We start from the raw sequence: 7,190 nt of genomic DNA on the forward strand, positions 1-7,190 counted from the left end.
CAAACCTCTATGGAGCCAGGCTTGTGCTGGGTGTTTTACACGGACTGTCTCATTTTACCCACAGGAGTTAATAATCCCCATTGTCCAGGTGAGGACACTGAGTCTCAGAGAGGTTTGGTCATCAGCTCAAGGTCACACAGCTGGTGGATGCCAGAGCCAGGTTTTAAGCTGGTGCGCTAAGATCAGAGCTCCTCCCATCAAGCAGCAGAGCCATAGGGCGAGCAGAGAGGGGAGGCGCGTGGGAGACGAAAGGAGGGAAAGAGCGAAGGGAGGGGAAGACCAGAAGGAAAGGACGGAGGAGGGAGGGAGGGCAGGGGCACCTGTCTGGCCCCTGGCTGGTGGGTGAGGCTCCTTTTTCATAAGGGACCACCAGGGGGTGGCAGTGGCCAGCAGGCCACATCCAGTGGCCCCAGCCTGGGCCCTGACACCCTAAGCTTCTGTGGTATTTGAGTTTTTGTTTCAATATCATGTATGCTTCTATCATCACAAGAACCAGAGTGCCTTTCCCGTGTTAAGGGGAAAATAAAAGAAGGAACAAGGGAAGACTCACCTGCCCTCCTCTCCTTCCCTGGGGGTCTGACCTGCCACCCCACGGGGTCACAAGGCGTCAGTGCCAGAACCCAGAGGCTGTGTGCCCCAGCGGCCGCCGGGAACTGCTACCTGGAAGCATCCAGTGGGAATGTGTTCGCTTGTTCCACGAACGAGTGTGGGGATGTGGGAACGTGCAGTGACCAGGGAGTAGGCAGAGCCTAGACCTGGCAGAACTCAAGGTCCCACCGGAAAGCCAGGGACACTGAGAGGATGCCATTCTCTAGACTCTTCTCCTGGGAGCTCAAAAGGGCCTGTGTGACCTAGGGAGCCCCTGAGCTTTCCTGGCAGCACCTCACCCTGGATTCGCTCCCCTGGGGACACTGCGTTCCAGGCTCGGGCTGCATTAGGTGGTGGAGACTGTAAGGGCTTTGAAGTTTTACTGCGAAAGGTCCTTACTTCTAAAAGGCTGGAGGCTCCCCTCGCAGCCTGGTGGCTCTGGGGCCCACGTGCCCTGACCCTGGAGAGGGAGCTCCGGGGGAGGAGGGAAGGCTGGCAGATGCCAGGGTGGGGGCATCTCTGGAGGGCCTGGCGAACCCCTGGCAGGGGAAGACCTTGCCTCTCCTTGCCTTCCCTCCTGGAAAATTCCCTTCCGCAGGAGCTGGCCCTGCTGCCGGCACCCTGGGGCCCTGTGAACCACAGTCATTCATTCATCCATTTCTCCCCACATCCATCATCACCAGCATTAGTGAGTATTTTACTATGCCGTGAGCACTCAGCACACATCATCTCATTTCATTCTGGAGCGACCTTTGACGTCAGTTCAAGTGTCCACGTCTTACAGAGCAGGAAGGTAGAACCAAGCAAGGCTGAAGAACCTGTCATAGTCACCCAGCCTGCAAGTAATGAGCCCAGATTCCAACCGAGGCTGGTCTGATTCCAAGTCTGGCTCCAGTCGGTGCTGGGGGCAGCATCTCCCGGTCGTTAGTGGGTCCAGGCCATCACACAGCTCTGCCACCTACTGGCTATGTTGTCTTGGGCAAGACCACCACCCTGTGCCAGGGTTTCCTCACCTGTCAAAGGAGGATAACCATGGTCCTACCTCCCTGGGGATTGGGGGGCCGACTAAATGCCTATGTGTCCAGCACTCAGAACAGTGGTGGCCACACGTGATTGTTACAGGCGTTCACAGTTCCCAGCTCTTTCCCATGGTGCCGCCTGCCTCCATGTGCTGCAATGCACATATTTATGGAGTATCTGGGGGCACAAAGTTGAATAAATCATAATTCCTGCTCTCCGGGAGCTCAGCGTCTGGGTCATTAGAATTGCCTGGGAAGTGTTTGAAAAGCTCGCAATGCCCAGGCTGCACCCCAAGCCCATTAAACCAGAGCCCCTGATTTAGGCTGGGGCCATGGCATCAGCATTTTCAAGCTCACTGGTGATTCTGAGTGACAGGCCCCTCAGAAAAGGCAGGACCAGTTCCTGAGCCAGGAGTCCCGGCTGGTTCCCAGGGAGGGGTGTACTGGGGGTGTGGGAAGTGGCCTTACTACGGCGATAAATGAGTTAGATTCATTGAGGTATAATTTACATACAGCAAAATCCACCCTGATAATGTTGTTCTATGGGTTTTGGCAAAAGGGTACAGTCATGTACCCACCACCCCAATCAAGACATAGAACAGCTCCAACCTCCCAGAAGTTTCCCCAGGCTGCCCCTTTGTGGTCACCCTCTCTCCTCACCCCCGGCCCTGGCAGCCATTGATCTGTTCTCTGACTTACGGCTTTGTCTTTTCCAGAATGTCGTCTATATGGAATCATGCATCACGTAGCCTTTTGAGTCTGCCTTCTTTTACTCAGCATCATGACTTTGAGACTCATCCACGTTCCTGCATAGATGAGTGGTTCGTTCCTTTTCATTGCTGAGTAGTTCTCCCTTGTACGAGAACGCCGCCGTTTGTTTACCCATTTACCAGCGGAAGGACATTTGCATTTATCTCCAGTTTGAGGCAGTTATGAAGAATGCTGCTGTGAAGCACAGGCATTCAGGTTCAGGTTTCTGTGTGAGCAGACATTTCTCTAGGGCAAATACCTGGAACTGATCACCGGGTAATACAATAAATGCATGATAACTTTCTCGGAAGCTGCCCGGCCATCTCCCAGGGTGGCTGTGCCATCCTGCACCCCATCAGCAGCGATGAGCATTCCCATTGCTCGCAGCCTTGCCAGCATTTGGCACGATCAGGGCTTGGTTTTGTTTTGGTTTTGGTTTGTTTATTTTTAATTTTAGCCATTCTGATGGGTGTGTGGTGCTTACAACCTTTTAAAAGTTTATGAATGTATCAAAAACATTATGTTGTATACCTTTAATCTATATAATTTTTGTTTGTCAATTATGCCTCAATAAAGCTGGAGGGGGACGTTTATAAATGTAAAGAAATAAGGGCCTTTAATAGTAAATATTTTGCAAACTCATAATCAGTTAAGCACCTACTATGTGCCAGGCAATTTCCCAATCCTTCCAAAGTCCCTGGAGCAGCTGGTATGGCGGGAAGGGCGCTCAGGGCGGTCCGAAAGGCTCAAATCCCAGCTCTGTTGTGGGCTTGCAGGGGGTACCTCGGGCACATCACTCAACCCCTCTGAACTTCCATTCATTTATGTAAACAGATTAAGCAGGTCTGGTGTGAAAACCTAATGAGATAGTGCAGGGAAAGCCCCTGGCCCACAGGAGGAGGTCAGTAGCTGGGAGTTGATCCTAGCTATGCTCTTTATGTAGCTACATTCCTGGGATAATTTGTTCCAGCAGCAAGTCCAGTTGCTTCTACCTTTAGGATATATTCCAAATGGAGCCCCTTCTCACACCTCACACCTCTCACTTGTCACCACCACTCTGGTCCAAGCCACCATCCTCCTCTGGGGGCATTGATTGCAGGAGCTGCTCTCCCGGCTGCCACCCTCGCCCCCTAGTGGTCACTCTCCAAACAGCCGACAAAGGAGTTCTTTTCCATCTGAAACCCTAAGGCAGGAGCCCCAGCCCTCCAGCGGCATCTGGGTTAGAAGCCCATCCAACACCTCCCTCCCACGGTCCAGCAGGCCTTTTGTGATGGGCCCCTGGCTGCCTCTCGGAGCTCGCCCCTTCCCTTGCCCCATCTCGCCGCTCACTCAGCATGCTCCACCTCAGAACCTTTGCACCTGCTCCTCTTTCAGCCCGGAAACTCTTCCCCCCCAAAATTCCACACGGCCCACTCCCTCACTTCACTCAGGTCCCTGCCGCAATGCCCCTCCTTGGAGAGGCTTCCTGTCCCCCGCCTCACCTAGAGCACCTTGTCACTCTGTCCCCCGACTCTGCTTCACTTTCTCACACGACATTCTACTGCTTTATCTAGTGTGTGTCTGTTCGACTAGCATCTGTCTCCACCACTGATGGAGTAATGTAAGTTCCTGGAGGGCGGGGGCTGTGTCTCTTGCTCCCCACTGTTTCCGGGCATCTGGCCCACAGCCTGTCCTCGGTAGAGTTCTACGGACTGTTGGGTGAATTGTTTGGCTCAGATACAGCAAGGCGACCACCCGGTACTTACCGCTCCTTGCTACAGCTACGCCGATGAGTTTCTACAGCTACAGTGATGAGGCCACAGAACTTTCACGGCCACCCATCCCCCAGCACTGGCCCTCTTTTAGTCATCTCTGTATCCCAGAACTTAGCAGATAGCAAGCGCTCGAAAAACGCCCTCTGGCCTGGATTCACACCAGCTGTCAGGCCACCAACATGGCCGGTGTTATTTTTCTCCCATTGAGGGGACTGGAAGTCAGGGAGGTGAAATGATGTGTTAAGGTCATGTGGCACTTCTCTGGACTCCCTTGGGGCGACTCTGACATTGGCCTCATAGCTTTGCATTTTCCTAACTGCTGCCTGTCTCTCCCCCGGGGCTGGACCCCAGGACCCTGCTCCTTTTTGAAACTCGCCGTGGGGGGAGTATTCACACCATGAATACTCATCCAAAGCAGCCCCTCCTGCCCCTCGTCCCCCGACAAAGAGCTGGTGCTTCATTTTTACCAGCACACCCCTGGGCACGGAGTCCGGCATTCTGAGGAGACAGTGAAGCCGCCTCAGCTCACCTGTCCACGTCTTGAGCTTACAACCCTCAAGGGCGGCCCAGATGTCTTATACGTCTCTTTTCTCCCCTGCCAGGCCTCACGCTCTGTCCTGGGCCGGCTGCCAGCTGGCCTCAGGCCTGTGCAAACAGTGAGCTTCTGCAAGTCGAAGGCCACGGTGGGAGTGAAGGCACCTTCCTACTGGTGCTCCTGGCCTGACCCTGGCCTCTGCCTCGTCACCCCCTTCCTGTTCTCGCTGCCTGAGCCATGCACTGACACACTGGCGCCATTTCTGTCTCTGATTTTTTCTCCTCACTCACCCCCTTCTCTCCATGATTCTCTTATTTCTCATCTTTGCCATTCTCATCATGTCTCTCTTTATCTCCGGGAACAAAATCAAGAGCTAACTTTTAATGAGCACCTACTGTGTGCTCTCCATGTATTGGCTCATTAATCCTCACACCAGCTCCATTGTACAGAGGAGAATGGGGAGGCACGGAGAGATTCAGCAACTTGCCCCACATCACACAACTGGTAAGTGGGGAAGCCAGAGCTGACTCTAGACGCTCTGTAACCTCTCTGGGAAGCAGCAAAAACTACATTGGACTCAGACTTTTAAACACAGCTTTGAGTCTTGCCTCTGTCACCTCCTTGTAACTTGGCTCTCTAGGCCTCAGCTCCCTTCCTCATTCATAAACTGGGATAACCAACACATACCCTGTCCATCCATAGGGCTATTCCAGGGCCCAGTGATATCATGGCTATAAAAGGGCTTTGAAAATGGTAAAATCCTGAGCAAATGAGTGGATTATTAGTATATCGTTTGTTTTCCAATTTTTATTTTCTCTCTCACCTCTCAGAAGGGTTCTTTGCCTGCCTCAGTTGCACCAGTGTGTGTGGCATCCAGCAGGCTCCTGGACACGGGGGCGCTCAGTAAGTGCCACTTCTAGTCCTCTGTTCTCCGAGGAGCTCCTATTTCTGCAGCCTTTCGGGAAGACTCCTCACCAGTCCCTTCCCTCTGTCATCAGGCCCACACTCAGAGGGCGGGAGGGCTCGCCCCGCAGGCTCCAACGATGGAGACCAGCACCGGAGCAAGTCCACGGACACGCTCACACACCGTAATGGAAGCCAGTTGGAAATTGTGCTTCGCCTTATGGAGACTGGCTTACGTACACTTTTCAGAAACATATGCACTGTTACGGAACAAAGTAATAAATCCTGGTCTGACTTTATTTTTCTGTTTAAAAAATTATTTTTTCACATATTTAATTTTTGCATTAAAAAGACCTTGCTTTCTTGGAGGTATACCTCACGATGAGGTGCATGGATCTCAAGTGCACGGAGGGTTGACTTTTCACGTGTGTTCACCCTCACAACCACCACTCACACAAGACCCAGAACATTCCAGCACCCTGGTGGGCTCCCTCCTGCCCCCTCCCAGGCAATATCTCCTCCCACAGTATTGATTTATTTTTGGTACAAAATTCAAAAGGTACAAATGATAAACTGAGAAATCTTCCTTTCATTCTGCTGTCAGACACCCATTGTTTTTCTCCCAAGAGTCAATATTACCAGTTTCTTACACCTCCAAAGAAAGGAGATATGTGGACACACACACACACACATTATGGTATACTATATTGGATATATTCTCTCCTTTTTGCACAACTGGTACTTAACTATGCACTTTTTGTGTACTTTAACAATACATCTTAAAACACTAGAATCATTTTAATAATTAGCAAATTGTTATCTTTACCAAAAAGCTGCCCCTTACAAAAAACTTGGTTTATAAAAAAATCCAAATTTTTATTACCAAATAATTCTGTGCTCTGCCTTATAGCCCTCCGAGGGTCCTCAGGCAGCAAGTCCTGCCACTACATCAAAAAATATGATTCAATTAGAAAAGGTGATTCATGTCACTTTTCACCAGCCCACCCAATAAACCATTCTGCGAGATTCTGTCTTCTTGGTATTATCTTTTCCTTTTATAGCTCTTATCAATAACAACATCATGGGTTTATCTTCTCAATAAATCATGAGCTCTAAAGGACATGTGTGAGAGATCAAAAAAAAGTCACTAAAATTTGGAGCATAAATTCTGGAATTTCTCAAAGGCCTGAATTGCTGAAATTTATTAGGGTGGGGTGAATAAAAGGGGAAAGAAATATTTTGTCCTTTCAGACATATTAAGCAGTTTTCCTGGGAAACAGGTGAAGACAATCCCCCGGTGTTGCAGTACCTTCCCCAGAGGGAGGGCAGGCGGGGCCCTGCCTGAGGGCAGCTGAGGGGCTGGGCGGGCTGTGAGCTCCAGGAAGCAGAGCAGGGGCCAATCAGGAGCCAGAAGGCTGGCGGAGTGATCCAAACCAGCGTCCTCAGATGCACCCGGAAGGCCAAGGGGCATAAACAGAACCGCAAACCAGAGACACGGCCAATGGCACAGCTTCCGAGCTGGTCTAGCTGAGAATGGGGTTAGGAAGACGTTGGGAGGCACCAGGTTGTTGCCAAGAGTGAGGCCAAAGTTCATTGGTCTCTGAGTGCACGTGTGGGTCACGCTGACCCAGCTTATGGACT

The sequence above is a fragment of the Equus caballus genome, chromosome 20 (assembly GCF_041296265.1).
Source record: "Equus caballus isolate H_3958 breed thoroughbred chromosome 20, TB-T2T, whole genome shotgun sequence".
Lineage (NCBI taxonomy): Eukaryota > Metazoa > Chordata > Mammalia > Perissodactyla > Equidae > Equus > Equus caballus.